A 19,372-nucleotide genomic window follows, 5' to 3' on the forward strand; every position below is an offset into this window, starting at 1 on the left:
TGATTTCTAGTGTGTCTGTGTGTGTCTGTGTCTGTGTGCAGAACTGGATGCCTCTTGTGTGTCCATGGTATGGCAGGCCTTGGATGAAAGATATCCATGTGCTCAACTATGGTTCAGGTAATAAATTATTATGGAGATCTACTCAGGAAAAGGGATATTGAAAAGGAGAGTATGCCCTTGATATAAGTGATGATGTTTGGGTTACCCATTACTACCCTTTCTAGAGGACCAAAGGGAATTCAAGTAGCAGTGAATGCTAAGCGGGTTTGATGCCGCACTGCTGCCGGGAGCTGTACGGCTCTCCTGGTGGTTCACACGTGCTGGCAAAACAGGGCTGGGTTTTCTTAGCCCGATTTTGCCTGTGTGTATGAATAGCCCCAGTCTCTAGACATATTGAAGGCAAAAAAACCCATCAAAAGTAAAATGTACAGTTCTGTATGGTGATGCATTGATAATATGGTGTGAAGGGATAAATCTTTGGGAAAACAGCAGATCGCCAGTTGAAGTCTACCAAATCTTAGTGTTTTTGCCTGGTTATGGCCTTATGGCGACATTGGGTCATGCTTTTCTGTGCACTATTACAACTATGCATATCAGAGGATCAGATGGGCAGTGTAGTAAAACATTTTTACTGGGCATAGGTGTTTTGTTACATATTTTGAAGTTCTCCTGCTCAGTCTAATGAGTCTGTAGGGAAAACGTCTGCTTCTTTCAGCTGCAGTTTTAAAATGAGCTTTTAAAAGTTGCAGTTGTTTGATCTGTTGGGAATTGGCCATTCAGCAGGGACCAAAATGCATAATATACAGCTATGCATAAGAGAGGTGGTATTAAAGATATGGGAAAATATTCTTAGGTAAAAGTAATTGGAAGAACTATTTAATTAAGCATGGTAAATATTGTATACTATTCTCCACTTACAGTTATTCAGTTATCTTAATTGTACAGACACACTAGGTGGAAAAACAATGCAAGGGGTAATTGCACTGCACAAAATATTCTAATTACAAAGGTGATGTGTCAGCACTCTCTCAAACCTGATCAATACTCAAGTCCAGAGTTTCATGAGTTTCTTAAAAAAGTCATGAGACTCTTTTTTAAAAGGGTATAGATTGCATAATCAAGCTTTCAGAAGATATATTTTATAACTTTTATAAATCACCCCTAGACTTGCAGAGTACAGAGTGCATGCCTCTTCTGATTTTTTTAGCTCTATTCATTCTGAGAAAATCTGGTTCACATAAGCATGTTAATTGCTTGAGAACTGCAGTAATTTAGTGGTTATTTCCATGTGTGGGTAGGCCATCACAGATACAACAGGTCAGGTAGCACTTTAGTATCATTTCCCAAAAAGGCAATGTTTTTCGTTAGAGCTAGGTCACACAATCTGCTGCAAATTCTCAAGAGCTGAATGATTATTCATTATTACATTATTATATTATTGTAAATGGTCCAAAATCTATACAACATAATATTTAATAATAGGTAAAGACAGAGAGTTCTCAAAATCTGCTTTATATATCAAAATAACCGTCCTTCTGGTTAAGTGTCTAAGTGGCAATTTCAAGCATACAGTACTTACTATGGAGTAAGTTCCATTGAACTCATTGGGATTCAATTCTATGTAAACATGTTTAGGATTAGCTTGTCCATGTTAGGAAGTCAAACTGCCCATCTAAGTTGAATCAAGATCTCACAAAAAAGGTGCTATGAAATATTTAAATTTAGAATTTATTTTCAGACTTAGAAGGACATAAGCTATGTTGACAAGTTTTCTAAGAGAGTCATCAAAGTCCACTTCAGTAGGCCACAACAATATCCATAAAGTTACAGTCCTGTGGGATAGCTAGTACTTTCAGGATATCTAAACATTCACATCCTGCTGCTTATAGTAGTAAAGTACTCCAGTGACAGTCTATGATAGTTTCTCCACAATAAAATACTCTTAATGGCTTTTAATTGCTTTTGTAATCAGTAAGTGCAAATCCTTACTGGTATCAGATGCTTTTAAAATGCTTTACCTGACTCACTGTGACTATTACTAGGGTTCACTGTTTGCATTTTTAATGGATTTCATCTAATCTGCAAAGACCAGCCAAAGAACACTTGTTAGGAAGCCTTCAGAATCACTAAGATTTTTTTCATCCAATACCACAACTGATAAACAAAATCATATTAATATATTTCATTGCATGTGTATATTTAATATATACAGGACTCATCGTGATTAAGACAGAGACATAATGTCCAAGAGAGCAATGTTCAAACTATATAAATGTTTTGAGGGGATTGCACATTCAAAATGACACCATTGATGGAAGGGAGGAGATGAGAAGCTTCCAACATCTATTTATTAATTAAATATTTATATCCTGCTTTTCTGTCTACATGTGTATGCTGTCAAAAAACAAACAAACACCCACACATCTGGATGGGGGTTTGACACAATAAGGCACTAGCTAAGGAGTCCTTTACCTCTTCCAGTACCAGCAGAGGGAAAATCTAGGGAAAATAGCGCCTAGGGCAAGCACTGAAATTGCAACCCCTGTCCAAACATCTGACTCCCATCTTTCAGATAACTTTACCATAATATCAGCTGAAAAATACAAGTCAAGCTCATTAATCGTTTAATATTTCAAAAACTATTTAGCAGTAGACATAGCCAGACCAAAAAATGCTGGAAAACTACAAATTTCAGTATGCTGGGGCTCATGAAATACCCAAATACTATGTGGAGGTATACTTGGAAAACTAAACAGAAGTGCCTGTCTAATTCTCTACTATGCATTGTAGCATCACTATTACATAAGTTTTAAAAATAAATGGAGAATTTGGCTTTCCCCAGATACTCTGAAAATAATTAAAGGATATGCAGAGTAAACTGTGTCAATATATTCTAGTATTTCAGAAAGACAGTTAACATGAGAGAAAGAGAGCAAGAAACTGCCAGTGGGTCTTACTACTAAGGATTTCACATTGATTCAAAGACAAACTCACCATTAATAGCCATATTCTTAAGGCATCACATTTAACTTACTTATCACAAGAAGCAAAGTAAGAGCAAATGAATACAATCCTAGCTCATAAGCTTCAGCTCAGTATTCACAAGCCCTGATTCTCTGTACATAGTGCCGAACTGAATATGTGTACAGTGACTTATATTATATTAAATAATATTTTTTTTAACCTGTAGTCCCTTCAGGGGGCTTCCAAAAGGTTGGGGGGGGGTCTGCAAAGGTTCCACGTCCCCCTGTTGGCCTCTTAATTCACCGCGGCAGTCCGTCCCAGGCTTTTTTTCGGGCCTGTTTGGGCCTGCAAAGATCGGCATGGTGGCCATTTGGAGAGGCTGCCACACATGCTCAAATGGCCTCTGTGAGGCCTGTCGAGGCCTAGGGCCTCTCAGGGACCATTTGATCATGTGCGGTGGCCATTTAAAAATATATATATTTTTGAAATGGCTGCCAAAAACAAAATGGCCGCCCAGAATGCTCAAATGGCCTCTGAAAGGCCTGGCATGGCCTAGGGCCATGCAGAGGCCATTTGAGCATGTGTGGTGGCCATTTTACTTTTGGTGGCCATTTAAAAAAAATTTTCATTAAAAAAAAATGGCACCCCCTTCAAGTGGTGCCCAGGGCACTTGTCCTGCCTGCCCCACCCTAGATACGCCCCTTAGTACCCCTGGGCTTGAGCTGACGCTGCTTCAAACCTGACTTCATCAAAGTCAGACCCTTGACGCATCTAGCCCAATACTGCCTGCTTTTGATTGACAGCAGCGCTCCAAAATTTCAGGCAAGGATCTTTACCAGCCCTTCTGTCTAAAGGGAACCTGAGACCTGTACGTACGGCATGTTTTGCTGTACTAGTGAGGAATCCCCTCTGCTGCACTTATTCTGTTTAGAAGAGGGATACATGATCATCTCTGTGCTATGTAGGTAAAGCAATATTTTTTCCTGGACTGTGTAGTAAGCAGTCTTTGGACTAGTTTGGATAAATCTTTGACCACTGGCTTGGCCAGTTGCAATAAGGACATATGTATGCACACATGGTCCCCCCACCCCCCAACAATAGCATCCTGGTGCACCATTCATTAAAAGCATGGGTTCATCCAAACCACTTGCCTTCAAGTTAAAACCAGTATTTGCAGTATATGTAGAGGAGTGGATGGATTAACCACACACACATATCCTCCCACAAGATTAGGGAAAGATACCCTGGCAGGCTGTCTTTATTGCATGTTAGATTGACAAAAAAGTATTAAATGCACTGGCCCTTTATTACAACCCCTGCACAAGCTACAGCAGTTACTACTACAAATGGACTATTGAATGGTTTTCCTTATCTTTAATTGCTTTTGATTGTTTCTAGCTGGTAATTGTTGTGAAATTTATACTGAATCCAAGACTAGGTTATTTATTTATTTGTCACATTTAAATACTATACTATATAAAATCTCAGGGACATTGACAATTTAAAGTTCTTTGATATTAGGAATTGTGGGGTCAGTAATATTGCATCCTGTCCATTTGGTTAAATAGTATAAGCTATATTTAACCCATATATTTAAAGAGTGTCATCTTAAATTCAGTGTTGTCTTCTGTTTGGGTAAATAAGGCACTTCTAACATGAGTAAAGGAGAGAAACAGTCCTAAGAAGATATATCAGCAATACTTGCTATAAGTATTGATATATCAGTTATACTAAATGTGCGGTATCACAAACATGCTTATCTGTGCATTAGAGAGACATGATAGGAATGCACCAAGTTTGGGAGACTTCCTGTCCCCATAATGGTGTTTTTCTCAAACAAACAATGACTAAGACTAGCAGAGGCATTCTTACCCCTGGACTTCAGGGCCCAAGTCCAAGGCCTCCACACCCTTTGTGGGCCCCCAAATCCTCATTAGTCTGCCCTGGGTGGTGTGATCTCGCGCTGCCAGTCGGCTGAGTATGATTGTGACCTGCACTGGGTGCTTTAGAGATGGCGGGGAGAGTGGGGAAAGAAATAAGTGGGATGGGAATATGTTAAGTTAGGAACATAGGAAGCTGCCATATACTGAGTCAGACCATTGGTCTATCTAGCTCAGTATTGTCTTTACAGACTGGCAGCGGCTTCTCCAAGGCTGCAGGCAGGAATCTTTCTCAGCCCGATCTTGGAGAAGCCAGGGAGGGAACTTGGAACCTTCTGCTCTTCCCAGAGCGGCTCCATCCCCTGAGGGGAATATCTTACAGTGCTCACACTTCTAGTCTCCCATTCATATGCAACCAGGGCAGACCCTGCTTAGCTAAGGGGACAAGTCATGCTTACTACCACAAGACCAGCTCTCCTCTCCAAACCAAAGTTGTATGTTGAAAAGTTTCTGCTATTGTAAATTTGCATAAAAATACCTGCTTTATATTTGCTTTATATTCTTACATTCTTGTGAGTTCAGCTGCTGTTTGTGCCCTCAAAAGCCCATGTATTAAGAATACTGCATGTGTCATAATGTATGTTTATGTAGGGGGATAATGCTTAACTTGCAGTGGTGAGTGGCGGGGGTGGGGGTGGGGCTCCAAAGGCCTTTAGGTCCAGGCTCCAAAATTACCTAGGTGCACCTCTGAAGACTAGCACCAGAAATTGCAGATGTTTGCTCTGAAAACAGCAGCTCTGCCTGTCCTCCTCTTTCTACCAATATATTTTAGTAATAGTGAATTTTATTTATTCATTTAAGATATTTATATCATATCCCTCCAGTGCAATATTGCCCAGGGTGGCTTACAACAATAAAACGGATAAAATGATGAAAACAGTATGAAGTTAAAAACAGAACAGTGCAGAAACAGATAAAATACTTGACAGTATAAAATTAATACCTTACCTAAAACAGACATAATTAAAAATTAAGAAGTTAAAAACCCATCAGATATAATTTATTTATAACTAGTTATTTTAGGCCTGTTAAATAATGGGCGCTAGGAGAGTTGTGTGCTCCGGGCCCCCCGCCACCATTCCCCCTCCCGCCACCACCAGCCTCCATGCTGTGGCCGGTCTCCCCGGCCGGGCAAGGGCCCCAAGGTCTTCCCCCTGCCTGGTTTCGGCGCTGCTGCCAGGCCTCGGCGGCGGCTCTGCCACCACCTCAGCCGGCTTCCCCCGCCACCTCTTCCCCCTGCCTGGCTTCGGCGGTGCTGCCAGGCCTTGGCCATGGCTCTGCCGCCGCCTCGGCCAGCTTCCCCCGCCGCCTCTTCCCCCCGCCCGGCTTTGCGGTGGTCACTTCTCCTCGGCTGCCGCTTCTCCTTCTCCCGTCCATCATGGCTGCCTGGTCCCGGCGGTCGTGTCTCCCTCGGCGTGTTCTGGGCATGCGCTCCGCGCATGCCCAGAACAGCCGAGGGAGACACAGACGCACGCCAAGCTCTTTATTATATAGGATGCATTTATAATGCATGTTGCATGAAGTAATTATTGCAATAACGTTCTCCTCTGCAATATGAGACACTGCCTCCTGGCCTTTAGCCAGCCAAAGGCATGCTCCACCACATTATGACACCCATTGAATACCTTGTTGAAATGTGCTTGGTGGGGGTTGAGGTGACAATTATAGGGTTTAAGTAGCTACTTCTGCATGGGGTAGGCTTCATCCTCCAGCATCAGTGGAGGTCCTTGAACATCTCAACCTGAATTGTGGGGTTCCCAGGAGTGAACAGGCCAAAGTCGTTTGCAAACAAAGCACAGAGCCAAGGAACATGTGAGCATCATGGTTCTTCCCACTTCAGCCTACCTCAAGGTCAACAAATTGGCTGGTGTGGTCGCTGTTCCCTTGCAGCAGCAGTAATATTTGTGGCTGAGGAACTCAGTCAGTCCACAGTCCATTGAGTGCTAGTATGTGGATATGACACCCATCAACAGCGCCAACACAATGAAGAAAGCCCATTTCACCAAATCCATCCATGATCAGAGATGGGGAATATTTCCTCAGGGTTCCTGGTAAATCCACCACCTCCTTATACACGATTACAGGTTGCCATTGCAGATTGGCTTTCCCCACATTGTTTAGTCCTCTACTCCTTGTGGAACTGGAAATTGGCTGGTTTTTAAATGGGTTCTGTCATGCTCTGGCAATGCCAACTTCTATATACTCCTCCATCTTGCTTCTACACTGAGTCGCTTCTTGCTGTGTTCTCTCAATTTGCAGCAGGGTAAAAATTGGATTCTCTCTCTCTCTCTCTCTCTCTCTCTGGAGGTGGCAGCTCTGGCTTTGGGCTGCAAGTCTGTGCTGAGCCAAGCACTGCCTTGCCACTCTTGCTTGGATCCTTGCAGGAGCAGCAGTGGCCACATTTGATGTCCTACACTATCCTGCCAGAGAATGGCACACATTTGGTGACATCCTACCTGCCAGTTCCAACTCACCTCAAGCTGCCCCTCTTCCTCCTGCTTGCCTGCTGCCTGAACTCTGGAAGCAGAACTCAGAGTGTATTCATTATTTTCAAATGAACGGGAAAGAAAACTTGTAAATTGGAAGTGCTTCACTTCCAGGCCATCAATGTGCCCCAAATGACTAACATGTGCAGACAGTTAGACTAGCAAAATTGTTGTTGAGAAGTCGCTTTTGCGGACTTATTTACAAGGCTGGTCAATGGCACACTGTAAAGCACAGTTCCTCTGAAATTTCCAAACCTACTCCAAGGTGTGCATTTGTCTTAATGAAGTTAAACACTGTCCAATTAAGGAAAGAGTCATTTTCCTTGCTAAGCAAGTGTACTTCAGTGACTGTTTCCATAGCAAAATCCATGGCTGAGCCACAATTTTGTTTTTGTTTAAGTAATTTTAGACAGCCCCTTAGCAGTTTGTGCAGTTAAAAATACTGCACAAATGCTGAGGCACTTCTTTTATCATGGCAAACAAAAATAAGCTAAATTCAGCAAAGTTGATATATGTGCAGTTGTTTTGACTACATGTATATATATATGCCAATCATACTATATGATCCCAGATACAGAGCAAATAAAGAAAAAATTGGGGTAGGGAGTGGGATCTACCTGCTCACATGTAACCATGGGGTTAAAAAGGTAGTCTGGGTCATCCTGCTAAGTAGGGAAAATTTTATCACATAGCAGGTGCACAGTTTTGGTCCCCTGCAATCATTCAGTATCTATGTAACAACTTCATGAGACGAAAATGTACTGGGCCTGTAGGCAGCTGGCCTACAAAAATACATGACCAGAAAAGCTACACCAAACAAGACAAACTTAAGTTATTAGCTTCAATTTATGTACAGATAAGCTGTATGTAGAATGTCATTCCTATTGGCTAGTTTCATATAACAATATGCAAACATAAGACATGTGACACAACATCGCTATGTGGATGATTTTTCATCTCACTCTACTACATTGTCTGCCACTTGTGAAGAAGGGAAAACTTGCAGTTTGGTGATGTCACATCACAGACAAGGTGGCAGGTGAAGTGTTATCCACCATTATCCTTGAGCAGCAACTAAGAGGAGGTGACTCTTCGTGCCTGTGACTTGGTAGGCAGGCATCTGTTGGAGGCAGCCCAGGTAAGGAGTTGTTTTTTCAGCACTGTACCATTATTTATTTATTTATTTATTTATGACATTTATAAACTGCCCCATCCAAAAGCTCTGGGTGATGTACTACCTGGACCTACACTGGGTGTTACTGGCCATTCAGTAGGGTGCCGGCACAGTGCTGTATGAACTGATTTCTGCCTTGGCTGTGTAGAAGATACCTCCTACCCCTCTGTCTCAGTCATTCAGGAGGATGGCCACTTACTGTTTTCCATTCTACTTCAGCAGCATGTTTGGACACGTGTTTTCTATTGTTAAATATTGCAAGGGGGCAGAGGGAAAAGAGACAAGGAGACATGGGTCTGCTCTTTTTGGAAGCAGCCATGTGTCTTGGCCAAAGGCCTGCTGTTCTGGCCCTTTGTGGGAAACGATGCAGTGAATGTTAATTCAGAGTTTTCCTACACACAGATTTGGAGGAGGCACAGCAGTTCTGTTAAAATTGATTTATTTTAAGCATTTTAAAGCTGCTTTTTAAACATTCAGACATTTTCCAGAGCACCATATTTTAAAGTAAAAGATAAACCTGAAAAGAGTTCTACTGCATGCCATATTAAATGTACAAGTGTTTTGCATATCTTCCAGTCATTGCACATGTCATGAGATGGTAATCTTGATGTTAAACAAAGCAGTATATAATTTTAAAAAGTGGGATGTTCAAAAAGCATAGGATGTTTTAGTTAATTGTTTTTAGAAAAATGCTACCTTGCATGCTTGTTCCATAGGCTGGATGAAAATCCACAGAAACTTAAAGCTACTGATAGATTTCCTTGCACGGTCTAGTAAAGATGGAACTCCATTGCCAGAGATCTGAGTTTTGTGTGTGGTAGTCCTTCCACTAATGAAAACCTAAATACACTCAATTTCACCATCACTACAAAGAGACTGAATTGAGCAATGGCTTCTTTCCATTTTGTACCAAGTGCTTGCTGTCCTTGACATGGTGCAAGATTGTTTGTGTAATGGAATTTGCTTGGCATGAAGAGAGAGAGAGAGAGAGAGAGCGCTATGGTCTTCTGCAGTGGTCTTCCAGATACCTTGGTTTTATTAGCAATCATTGTGGGCACTGCCGGGCGGGTGGCGAGAGGCACCCTTTAAGAGTAAATTAGCAGGTGCTTACCTCTGCTATCACTGCATCTGAAAGCTGCTCTGAGCAGCGGCCTGCCACTTAGTGCCCGCTCAGCCACTGAGTTGGTGAAGACCATTTGTGTGGCCAGCAAATGGCCTCCACGCATGTGTGCAGAGGCCAGGTGAGTGGCAGAGCCGATCCCTCATTGCAGGAGGTGCTGGGCGGCACACCGCTGCTCGGAGCAGATTTCAGTTGCAGCGGTAGCGGAGGTAAGCAGCTACTAATGGACTCTTAAGGGTGCCTTTCGCTGCCCCCCACAGTAGTGCTCACACCCGCCGCTACTGCCTGGCACCAGAGAAGCTGGCATAACCCTTTGCTAATGTTGACATGGCTTGACAAAAGTGCCTCCCTGCCAGATCAGGAGCCTCAGAAGCATTTAAGTCTTTGCAGGTTGGTTGTTTGGGAAAGATTAGTGATATCTGGCAGGCTCAAGGGCCTGGATGTGTCCGGGATGAAGGCTCGGGTAAGGCAGAAAGCAAAACAGTAAAGTGAGGCTGAGAGATACATTGTAATACAAAGGCGGCAGACAGGCAGACAAGCAGAAGAAATTCAAGAATACAGAAGGACCTTGGAACAAGGGAATGTGCTTATGAAATTTGGGATCCAGCTGTACCAGTGATTGAAAGGGAAAGATGGACCATGATCTGGGACTCTCTCTAGCTGGCAGTTTTGACAAGGCAGCTTGAGAGTTTCCTTGCATATTGCTTACTGGTAGAGATTGCACATTCCCCAAAAGAGGTGTCTGTTAAATGCATTAAAATAAATTAATATAAAACCCATTTTTGTTAAAGTGGGGAAATCCAAATTAAATGTCTGGTATGGATATCTGGGATGTGGTCCAACTAGTCTTGCCTATAGAGAACCATTTAGAGCGGTGACAGGTGTAAATGCAGGTGGATATATGGCGCTAGACTTGCTGCTAATTAATTGTGCTGGGTGAAGAGGACAGAGAGCATTCAGAGTGTACTGTGGCTTGCAAATGACATTGTGAACACCAGGCTGGGTTCAGAGAAGCTATATGAAATTGATGGATGTGTGCTTGTCAGTCAAGATCAAAATCTGTTTTTAAAAAATTGTAAAGATGTACCAAACATTTACAGTCACACGTAGATGATTTGGTGCAGCAGGGAAATGGCTTGACTACCAAGCCAGAGGTTGCTGGCTCGAATCCCTGCTAGTATGTTTCTCAGACTGTGGGAAACACCTATATCAGGCAGCAGCGATATAGGAAGATGCTGAAAGGCATAATCTTATACTGAGTATAAGGCGATAGTAAACCCCTCTTGGATTCTAGCAAAGACAACAAAGGGTTCTGTGGTCGCCAGGAGTCGACACTGACTCGACGGCACACTTTTATAGATAAAATTATTAGCAATGCTAGGAAATAATGCCATAAAGACTGTAAATGGCTGCTAGAAAAAATGTGACCCAGCAAAGATAAATCAGGAAATTTATATAAAAAGAAAACCAGGAGGAATTATTCTGATACAGCACAGATGAAAAACCCTTCTGTACTATGCTGAACATTGTATACTATTGGTGTTCCTCTTTACCCCCAAATACTTGGTTCCTATAAATGTGATTAAGATTAGAACATTGAATGCATTTGTAAGCAAGTATTGAAAGAGTTCTTTATAGCCCCATCCCATCAAGCAGCTGTTGATACTATTTTGGAACTCCAAACTTTACTTTTGTGTTGAACCCTTATTAGTCTGCTTAAAGGCAGGAGAGGCCGAGTAAGACATGGGACCCTATATTTAGAGGAAGATGGTAAGATTTTGGAGTGACTATTTAAGAATAAAAAATCTAGAACACTGTAACTCTGGTATGCTTTCAGAATTTGTATTTTATAGTTTGTTTCTTTGATTCTTATTTCTGTGTATTAATAAAATAATCATTCAAATGAATATATTACCAAGATTAAACTTCTAATTTCAAACCATCCCAATAACTTTATCAGATAAAAAAGAATGGCACAAGCCTAATGTCTGTATAATAATAATAAAAAGCCAAAATTGAGTGCAACTACAGAATGTGGAATGAAAAGGTTGTACAATGTATTAATTTATATTCTGTAGCAGCTCAGTTCAGAATGGCACTATACTTTAGAGCAGGGGTTCCCAACCTGGGGTCCTCTAGATGTTACCGAACCCCTACTCTAGGGAAATGGAAACTGAATGAAAATCAATTTCCACAAATCCTGGAATGTTCCTGTTATCCAAAGTAGGGAGTTGTTGGAGAATAAAGGCAGCACCAGATATTCCTGTCCTAATAGATCTCAGTCAATATATTCAGATTCTGAATGTTGCTTTGGGAAAGCAGACATTAAAGTAGAGATAACATAGCATATTCATGCGATTTGCGGAAATGGGGTATTCTTAACAAAGGAAGATTTATTGCTTAAATGTCCTGGCCTCCAAATGGCTTAGTATCAATACCTCCAATTTTCATACCTGCCAATATAAAACCCAACACACACACACACACACACACACACACACACACCGCCAATGGGTAGGCATTTTGTGCATAGCTAAAAGATGGCAACAAGCCAAAGCAACCATCAAATCTCAGAAAAGCAAAGTCAGTGCTCTGTCAAATAATCTAACGTTTTTCTGAAGCGCTATATTATATAAACTGAAGAAATTATTCTAAAAAGCCAAATTAATGGCCTCTCAAATAATCTGATCTTTTCTGCAGGGATATAGACTGTTCACAAACCCTAGCAGTAGGAGGTTGACCTTGAGGAAAACCAACTGCTCAACCAAGCTAGGCTCCAACCGGGATTGAGCAGGTGTTACCACATCACCAGGACGTGAAAACAACCGCCTGCTCAGGACATTAGTTGGAGAGCAGGAGAGGAGGCAAACAGCAACCACCGCCAGGTCCTGCCAGACTTGGCGGTGGGTTGCCTAGAACTGTGCACGTCTACCTCTGGGTCTTTCTCCACCGACTCTTCCGCATTGGGCAATGCATTGCACAGCGCTGGTGGGCCTGGTAGGCCAAACTTCCTGCAAACCAGGCAACCACTGGGCTGATTTAGTGGGAGGAACTGCCTGCTGTCTTGATACCACTGTCTGGGATGCCGCACTGCTAGACTGGGAAGAGGAAGGGGTGAGAGGGTCACCTGCACTGCAGCTGGGTGTGGGATGCACACACTCGGGGATGCACCATCACCACCCTCCTAGTCTTTGGTCCCATGATCCTCCTCCTCTCTAACTCTATCGACCAGGAGGTCACAACACCTGGGCAAGTCATCTGTGCAAACAACATTGCCCTTGATGGTCTGGTTGCAGAGACAAACCACGACATATTCCTCTCTGTCACCCAAGAAACCAACCAGCCTATTGACAACCCCAGTCCTCAGCCACCCAGCCAGTGCACGGGCTTCTGGTGTGGTCAGAAAGGTCTGGAGTTCACCCATCAGTTTTTCCAGGAGAATAGCAGTGGGCAGGATCTGGCTCAGAGGACTGGCATTGGCACACAGAGTCTTCATTGTGAACAAGAAGGGCTCCAGTACCAACACCATCTCAGACATGAGCTTCCACTCATGTGGCCTTGTTCCTTGCCAGGTTGTCTAGGGCCACATCATGCTGTAACAAGAGCTGGAGCAAGAGGAAGGTGGAATTCCACTGGGTATCTACATCTGTGAGGATGAGATGGTGAGGAAGGCCATGCTCACACTGCTGCTTGTGGAGCAAGCACCTGTTCTCACTCCAGTGGAAGTGAGCTGCAATTATGTGAGCCTTGTCCACAAGTGCAGCCATGGCAGCAAGAGCACCCCGAAGCAGTCAGCCCTGTTTCCTGGATGCCATAGTCTCCTTGAGACTGAGGGCATCCCTCACAGCCAGGTGGAGCCTGTGTGCCATGCAGCGGATGCTCATACACTCCAACACTGACTCTACTGCTGCAGTGATGTTGTAGCCATTGTCACAATGAAGCCCTGGCTTAGGTGTGACAATCCACCTATACATTCCTCAATTTGGCAGTTGAATAAGGCTGCCATCTCCTCCTTGGTGGACATCCAAGATCTCCATGTGCAAGATAGCCCACCTGTGCTGAAATGTAGTGTGGGATGCACCAGAGCCAGAGGCAGCACCAGAGGCCCCCTCTCCCTCTGGGCCGTGCCAGTGTGCAGTCAGCGACAGGAAAACTCTGTATTCCACTCACACTGTTCCACAGATCAGTGGTGAAATGCACACTGGTGTGAGGCAATGCTGCACACAGCGTGGCTGACACGAGCTCCCTGCACCTCACATACAGGGAGGGAACCACCATACAGCTGAAGGTGGTTTAGGGCATCATGTAGCTGAGCACGAGTATCTGAATAATCTGGCAGAAGGTGGGGTTCTCAACCACTTGAAAAGGTTGGTCATCAGTGGCCATCATCTCCCCTATGAGGCGGGTGAGGAGATGTGGGTTCACATGATGAGGACACTTCTTTCCTGATGCCTGTGTCCACCGCTTGACTGGCAGAATGCCCTGCTCAGAGAAGCCTTTGCATGGTCCTTGTCAGTGCTAGTCACAGGCACACTAGGTGCACTAGCACTGCCAATGGAGGCAAGGAGATCCGGGTGATGCCGCTACATATGTCACCACATCGAGTTTGTCCCCAGATGATTGGCATCCTTCCCCCAACTGAACTGTAGTGACTATAGAAAGCTGCAGTTGGCACATTTTGAGGGATTTCAAAATGCCGCCAAACATTGCTGCTCTGAGTGGCCTCCAACGTCCTGGATGCTGTCTTGGGCCTCTTCGATAGAGGACCTACGGGGGCCACTGGCTGCCCACTGTCGTCATCCACCCACCCTTCTACCCTGTGTGCCACAAGGGTCTGGCTGAGGCTGAGGGGGGTGCCTCCTCCACAGCAGCAGACCCTTCCTCAGAGTCAGACTCAGCCCTGCAAGATCCAGAACTGGACTCCACCACAACTTGTTGGGCATAATGAGGGCGGGCACTGAGTGGCAAGAGGAGTGGTGGGGTGGCTGCACTCCCAGCCGTTGAGCCCCTGCCCCCCATCCCCACCACAGAAGCAGCTTCCCTGGCAGGAGAGCCCCCCACATTGCCAGGTTCTGCACTGGGTGGCAGCACTGGTGGTGCATACCAACCTGGACCTGGCTCGGCAGCAGCAGGCTCCTCCAGATATGAGAGCCTTTGCACCACCACCTCGCTGGGTGCAAATAATTTGCCAATGGGAACCTTTGGGATCCGGGGCCGTCTTCTCTGCCTCCCAGACCAGCTGGGACACCACTCCCTCCTCTGCTTCCCATCCTGTTATGAGCACCCTGCTCACAACGTGGTACTCAGACATCTTCCCAGTCCCCAGGGGCTTTTAAATACTTTTTTAGAAAAAAAATTGGGGGAAACCCTTCTTAAAAAAACCTTAACCAAAACACCTACCCACCCACTCCACCCACAACAACAATGACACATTAAAATGGGGGGCAACTAAGGGGAACCTGCAAAAACAAGAAACAACCTGCAAAGAAAAGCACAGAAAAAACCCCTCCCCAAACCCAACCAAGGAGGCCCTTTTTAATGAAAACTTATTATTATTATTATTACTTGTTTACACAGTCAGACAGGTGTTATTGACTGGCTTGTTTTATCCAGACATCGAGTCCTTCCCAAGGACCTGGGATGGCTGAATTCTATCATCAATACTGTTGGTTATTATAGATATCGTCGCAAAATATAGGCTGTTCCCATCATCATCATCATCATCATCATCATATTTAATTTTAATTTACATTTATATCCCACTCTTCCTCCAAGGAGCTACATACTTGAGTTTCTCTTTCACAACAACCCTGTGAAGTAGGTTAGGCTGAGAGAGAAGTGACAAAGTGGGCACCAAACAGCAATCACTTACCCCCTTGTTGTCCTGAAGAGGCTTCTACCCCAAACACTGGCCAGGGAAAAAAAAACCCCTGACCAGTGGCAGGCTGGCAGAACACTCAGCTGGAGTGGTGTGGTGTGGGGCAGGGGGGCAGTTGAGCTGCCTTCCGGCCGGCCGGCTGGCCAGCCGGCCACCCAAACAAATTAAAATAGAAACATTGACTAAAAATAAAATAAAATGCTGGTGGAAGAGTAGTCAGGAACAGCAGAAGTGGGGTGGAGTGGAAGGAATTAAAAAAAATGGACCAGAGGGCCTCAGGCCAAAGGCTTGTGCCCCTCCTGGCAGTGGCTAGCTGGGCTAAAGCAGGAGGAGACACTCAAGTCAGACTGCAGGGCGGGGGGGGGGGGCGATCCAAAAGGGACAGCACACAGTCAGCCAAACACAGCTAGGAAAAATTACTTTGAAAAGAAGGGGAGTTTGGGGTCGGGAGGAGGAAGCTAAAAAAACAAGTAGCGGGCAGGACAGAGACCTCACCAGCACAGCAGCCAGAGACAGAGGCAGCACGACAAACCACAGCAGTAGCAATCTCTCTCTCTCTCTCTCTCTCTCTCTCTCTCTCTCTCTCTCCTCAGCAAAGGGTGATTTTGCAAGCCCAGGGGCTGCCTATAAATAGAAGTTGAATCTCCCTCCTTTGGGAGCCCCCACCCTTGCCCTCCTCCAGGGCAAATAGGGTGCCAGTTCTCCAGGACTGGCAGCACTGCAAAGCCAACCAGAGAACCAGGACACATCTGGCCAATCAGGGAAGCAGGAGCTCGGCAAATCACAGCAAGTGACACAGTGTCACAAAATGGCCAGCCCCTAAAATGGAGTCTCGACTCTTCGAACCAAACCAGGCTCTGTTTGGTTTTAACTCGGATTGGCGTTGCCATAGGAATGTCCTGTTCAGTCCAAGTTCAAACCTTCGAGCTGAACCGGTTTGAATTTGAACCTGTTTGCACATCCCTCGACTCCACACAGACATACACACTGAAAAGCTAGCTTCATTATGATAGTGAAGGGGGAAAGGAGGATGCCAGGCAACAATAGGAATATAATAGAACTGATTGTAATGAGAGATTCTTGTACACAACCTGGACATTCTCCCTGTATTTGAGATGGGAGATTCGGTGGCATGGCTTCCTCCTCCTGGTTTCCCCCAGTCTTTTTGTCCAACTACTCTTTCACTCGCAATAGTAAGGAGGGCTCTTGCTGTGATCTAGAGGAATGATAAAAGGACTTAGAGCAAAAGAGGCAGGAGAAAGCATAGTTCCCAAGAGTGATAATCCAGTTGCTTGTATACATGTTCTTCCAGAAACAAGGTACTGAAAAGAGTCAGTTAAGTAAAGTACGGGATACTGAAGCTGGGGAGAGTCTGCTGATCATTCTCTGAAGCCACTCAGTACTAGATATGTTCAATACCTTCCTAATTATTTACACACAATGTATGATTACAAAGTTATCATCCTTTTTCTCCATCCTCTTTCAAATAGGATCGAATATTAACATGATGGCCCAAGGTATTGCAGCACCTGAAGTGAGACGGAAATGCTGCTTTTTCCCCTGGTGGGGAGCCAGCCCCCTTTCAAAATCAGCCTTTGCAAGCTTTAAAAGTGCCTGGGGAGCAGGGAAGAGAGGAGGTTGCTAGCAGCCCCTCTTCTCTCCTCATGATTTTTGCAAACTTTGCAAGGAGTGTGAGAAGAGGTGCCACACTCGCAAGATTCAGATCAGTTCCATAGATCTGCTCCAATAGTTCCATCTTGCCACCCTGATGGAACCCCAATAATCTGCTCCATGAGGTCTCACTTTGCCTTATGAAAGGGCCACTCCTGATTATAGGAGATTTTCTGAATTTGCCAGCTTGGTAGACTTGCAGAATTAGGAAGCCCCTGCTGTTCTAACCCAGTGAGGACTCTTATTGGGGGAATCTCCTTTGTTAGATTAGGCCTTTTGGAGGGAGGGAAAGTTGGCCTCCCCCTCGGTCTTCACTTCTACCCCCCCCCCCAAATCACTGACTTCTCACTAGCCTTCTGTGGTCCTTTACATGGGATTCGCTGATCTCACTCACTCTTAGGAACATGTGGAATGTAGAGTAGAAGGCTCAATGAGTATCATGGGAAGTAGAAAGGTTTTTTTAATAGAAACCTCATTGCAGGTAGACCCTGTGTCTTGTTTATGTTTTATGTAATTATTATGGTTCAAGAACTACATAAAACATAACTTCTTGTAGGCACTTAGGCAATAAAAGTTTTGGTGAAGCTATTTCAGGGATAGGGAGGTTTGTACCAAATTCAGTCTGTGAATTCCAAAACTATGAGGCTATTCCCACTACCACTGGAAAGTGGGCTAAGGGAGCTTAGTCTGCTTTCCAGTGATTGTGGGAACCACCGGGCTTGCGGGCAAGCCTGGTGCTCCCAAGGCGGCTAGCCCGACTAAAACACTCTCCCTTAAGACGAGGTTAACGGAGCGGGCGCTCTGTTAACCTTGTTCTCCTGTTGTGTGCTGCGGCAGTGTGCGGCAACACATGAGTAGACCCCTGACTGGGGGGCTACAAGTAGTCTCCCCCCAGGATGCCCCGCACATCCTCAGACTTCCGGGGGCTGAGCGGGCTGTCCATGCTCCATGATCCGGCTGCCCATAGCTGCACGACTGCTCGTCTGTGGGGCGCTCTCCCTGCAGAACCCATCCAGGCTCTACGCACGGATCATGTGTAGAGCCTCTATGTATAAATAGTTTATTACATTAGCAGCATACTTTTGCATTTTGTGTTGGAGGCAGGGTGGATTTGATTTAAATCAAACTGATTTAAATCACGATTTAAATCACTAGCAGGGTGGATAAAAATCAAAAAAATCCGATTTAAATCAAAAAAATCCGATTTAAATCAAAAATCCGATTTAAATAAAAAAAATCAGATTTTTTTGATTTAAATCAGTTTTTTTATTTAAATCAGATTTTTTTTTATTTTTATCCACCCTGCTAGTGATTTAAATCATGATTTAAATCGTGATTTAAATCAGTTTGATTTAAATCAAATCCACCCTGGTTGGAGGCAAGTAATACATTAAAAAATCAGGAAGATTTTGGGTCCTAGTCTGTAGATTGGAAGCTTTTGCTGGTAGCCTTGAGTGCAGCCTTTTCAACAATGGCTTCAAAAATCAAGCTACATTTCATCTGCAGAGAGAGCTATAACTCTATATTAAACAAGAAATGCAGTTAAACTTTTATTATTAGCTAAAGTGTCCATTGTATCATATAATAAATTGAATTTTTCCACGATTTGTTTACTTTGCTTCCTAGGTAGCAATTTTCTTTTTGCTGCTTTTGTCCCTTTCCTGCCCTCTTACTGGTCCTTAACTTTAAAACAAAATAGGTAGTTAAATTTAATTATTGTATATTCTTACTAAAGCCTTGAGAGTATTATTTATCTATGACAGTTTCTGAATTAATGCTTCTTTGCATATCTTAATTTTTTATTGCCATTAACATCACCTTCCTTTGTAAACAAACCTCTCTAGGAAAGCTAATGATGTGTGTGCTAAATTTGCAAATCCCTTTTCAGAGAGGAGAATGTCATTGCTGTTAATTTCTCACAATATCGTAACTTCTCTTTTGATAAAACTGCTGTAGAAGAAATTACCTCTTGGGTAGGGGAAGAACAATGGCAGTTCAACATGCAAAATAGCTTTTCATTTTTAACATCCTCTGATGATATTCAGTAATCACTCCTTACGCTATTCCTGTGTTGTGACAAATGATGGATAAGCATAATTGGCCCATTTTCCAAAGTAGTTGCTGATTATAGGGCTTAAA

General features: G+C 44.0%; 1 protein-coding gene and 1 long non-coding RNA gene across 5 annotated transcripts in view; one reads left to right on the top strand and one right to left on the bottom strand.

Annotated features, from left to right (window-relative positions):
• Positions 1 to 19,372, top strand: part of GALNT18 (polypeptide N-acetylgalactosaminyltransferase 18) — a 437,718-nt gene that overhangs the window by 177,341 nt on the left and 241,005 nt on the right. The gene's annotated exons all lie outside the window — the stretch shown is intronic.
• LOC128330436 (uncharacterized) overlaps positions 1 to 19,372 on the bottom strand; it is a 53,060-nt gene that overhangs the window by 28,953 nt on the left and 4,735 nt on the right. Inside the window, exon 2 of the long non-coding RNA XR_008310091.1 lies at positions 16,654 to 16,778. This is a non-coding gene — a long non-coding RNA (uncharacterized LOC128330436). The remainder of the gene's footprint in view (positions 1 to 16,653; positions 16,779 to 19,372) is intronic.

Source organism: Hemicordylus capensis, chromosome 1, assembly GCF_027244095.1.
Source record: "Hemicordylus capensis ecotype Gifberg chromosome 1, rHemCap1.1.pri, whole genome shotgun sequence".
NCBI classification, from domain to species: Eukaryota; Metazoa; Chordata; class Lepidosauria; order Squamata; family Cordylidae; genus Hemicordylus; species Hemicordylus capensis.